The sequence below is a fragment of the Trichomycterus rosablanca genome, unplaced genomic scaffold, assembly GCF_030014385.1.
Source record: "Trichomycterus rosablanca isolate fTriRos1 unplaced genomic scaffold, fTriRos1.hap1 scaffold_283, whole genome shotgun sequence".
NCBI classification, from domain to species: domain Eukaryota; kingdom Metazoa; phylum Chordata; class Actinopteri; order Siluriformes; family Trichomycteridae; genus Trichomycterus; species Trichomycterus rosablanca.
Window position 1 is genome coordinate 20,001 of NW_026947111.1, and position 2,500 is coordinate 22,500.

At 63.6% G+C, this 2,500-nt stretch overlaps 1 non-coding gene across 1 annotated transcript in view; it reads left to right on the top strand.

The window, feature by feature from the left end:
- The first annotated feature begins 2,054 nt into the window (after positions 1 to 2,054).
- Positions 2,055 to 2,500, top strand: part of LOC134307504 (18S ribosomal RNA) — a 1,842-nt gene continuing 1,396 nt past the window's right edge. Inside the window, exon 1 of the ribosomal RNA XR_010009969.1 lies at positions 2,055 to 2,500. This exon is cut by the window's right edge and continues 1,396 nt beyond it. This is a non-coding gene — a ribosomal RNA (18S ribosomal RNA).

The window sequence follows — 2,500 nt, forward strand, 5'->3', positions numbered from 1 at the left end:
CAAAACCCGCCCAGGGGTCGTCACCACCACCAGAGCGGCTGGGCAGGCCCCATCTCTCCCCGGGCAGGCAGCCTCTCTCCCTGGGCAGGCTGGGCCTGTGGCCTGGGTGAATTTTCGGCCTCCTGGAAAACTTTCGGCAGGGTCCGCCCCCTCCCTGGGCACGGGCGGCGGCTCCCCTGGGTGAGCGTCCCCTTTTCGGTGAGATTTTGTCAAAGTCCAAAATCCACCCCGGGGTCACCACCACCACCACCACCACCACCACCACCACCAGAGCGGCTGGGCAGGCCCCATCTCTCCCCGGGCAGGCAGCCTCTCTCCCTGGGCAGGCTGGGCCTGTGGCCTGGGTGAATTTTCGGCCTCCTGGAAAACTTTCGGCAGGGTCCGCCCCCTCCCTGGGCACGGGCGGCGGCTCCCCTGGGTGAGCGTCCCCTTTTCGGTGAGATTTTGTCAAAGTCCAAAATCCACCCCGGGGTCACCACCACCACCACCACCACCACCACCACCAGAGCGGCTGGGCAGGCCCCATCTCTCCCCGGGCAGGCAGCCTCTCTCCCTGGGCAGGCTGGGCCTGTGGCCTGGGTGAATTTTCGGCCTCCTGGAAAACTTTCGGCAGGGTCCGCCCCCTCCCTGGGCACGGGCGGCGGCTCCCCTGGGCGAGCGTCCCCTTTTCGGTGAGATTTTGTCAAAGTCCAAAATCCACCCCGGGGTCACCACCACCACCACCACCACCACCACCACCAGAGCGGCTGGGCAGGCCCCATCTCTCCCCGGGCAGGCAGCCTCTCTCCCTGGGCAGGCTGGGCCTGTGGCCTGGGTGAATTTTCGGCCTCCTGGAAAACTTTCGGCAGGGTCCGCCCCCTCCCTGGGCACGGGCGGCGGCTCCCCTGGGCGAGCGTCCCCTTTTCGGTGAGATTTTGTCAAAGTCCAAAATCCACCCCGGGGTCACCACCACCACCACCACCACCACCACCACCAGAGCGGCTGGGCAGGCCCCATCTCTCCCCGGGCAGGCAGCCTCTCTCCCTGGGCAGGCTGGGCCTGTGGCCTGGGTGAATTTTCGGCCTCCTGGAAAACTTTCGGCAGGGCCTCCCTCTGGGCAGGCTCGGCGGATCGCCTGGGTGATTATCGGCTGGGTCTTCATACCCAGTCAAAATTTGTCTAAGCCCGAAATCCACCCCGGGGTTCACCACCTCCGCAGCAGGGCAGGCCCTCCCTCTGGGCAGGCCGGGCCTGTGGCCTGGGTGAATTTTCGGCTGGGTCTTCATACCCAGTCAAAATTCGTCTAAGTCCGAAATCCACCCCGGGGTCACCACCTCCGCAGCAGGGCAGGCCCTCCCTCTGGGCAGGCTCGGCGGATCGCCTGGGTGATTATCGGCTGGGTCTTTATAAACAGTGAAAATCTGTCTAAGTCCGAAATCCACCCCGGCCCCGACGGCAGCCGACCCCGCACCAGGCCTCTCTGCTGGGGCAGGCCGAGAGCCTTTCTCCCCGCTATGGTCGTCTGGCGGGTGTCGAGTCACGGAAGGGGTGTGCTCGGGATAGTAGGAGGCCGAGAAACGAGAGCAGCTACGAACCACGAGACGAAGCGCCTGACAGATCGGAACACACGACCCGCCTGGGGTAGGCACCTGCCCGGCCCGGGCAGCGAGATCCTCCCCGCGTAGCGGTGTTTGCCTCTATGGGTGGGGGCGGTCGAACCGGTGGGGGTCTCCCCGCCGACCGACCCTCCCGCCGGCCTTCAGAAAGAGACGTAGGTGGCCGGTTGTCGATGGAAGCAAAACGATGAGAAGAGGCCGTCGGACGTCGGTCAGGGGACAGGGGGGGGGCCCGTCTGCTCTGCAGCGGTCAACCCGTGCTCTCCTCTCCGCTCGTCTCTGCGGTCCTCTCGAATCAGCGTTTCCCAGTCGAGCCTCTCGGAAGCGAAGAAAATCAAGGCACGTGCGTGGCCTTCCCGAGCCCCCTCTTCTCTCTCTCTCTCTCCCTCCGTCTCGCACGGAGAAGGAGGAGAAGAGCGAGGTTGGGGAGACGGCCCCGCTTCTCCTCGGAGAAAGTGCTACCTGGTTGATCCTGCCAGTAACATATGCTTGTCTCAAAGATTAAGCCATGCAGGTCTAAGTGCACACGGTCGGTACAGTGAAACTGCGAATGGCTCATTAAATCAGTTATGGTTCCTTTGATCGCTCCACACGTTACTCGGATAACTGTGGTAATTCCAGAGCTAATACATGCAAACGAGCGCTGACCTCCACCGGGGGATGCGTGCATTTATCAGACCCAAAACCCATCCGGGGGGCTCGGGCCCCCCGGCCGCTTTGGTGACTCTAGATAACCTCGGGCCGATCGCGCGCCCTCCGCGGCGGCGACGTCTCATTCGAATGTCTGCCCTATCAACTTTCGATGGTACTATAGGCGCCTACCATGGTGACCACGGGTAACGGGGAATCAGGGTTCGATTCCGGAGAGGGAGCCTGAGAAACGGCTACCACATCCAAGGAAGGCA